Below are 326 nucleotides of genomic sequence, written 5' to 3'. Positions count from 1 at the left end.
TTGACTCCGAGGTCCACAGGGACCTTCGAGACCGTGACACGTGTCCCCGTCGCTAGGCAAACAGTGACGATGTCACCCAACCGCGCATTCAGCACCTCAGCATACAGCTGACCTTCTTCCACCGTGGAGCGTCGAGCATAATTGCCCGACGCCCCGGAATCGAAAGGGATCTTCCATGGCTTCTCGAAGCCCTTTACGGTCGCCTCCACAACCAGCAAGCCCGGCTTGCATACAGTTTTCAAGGGCATGGAGCTCTTCGGGGCTGGGCCCTGTTGACCTCTACTTCCCTGAGGCTCAACAGAACTCATTTCTTCCCCAGAACGTAG

The sequence above is a fragment of the Plasmopara halstedii genome (genome assembly GCF_900000015.1).
Source record: "Plasmopara halstedii genome assembly, contig: Scaffold_3060, whole genome shotgun sequence".
Lineage (NCBI taxonomy): Eukaryota > Oomycota > Peronosporomycetes > Peronosporales > Peronosporaceae > Plasmopara > Plasmopara halstedii.
This window is presented reverse-complemented; position numbering follows the sequence as displayed.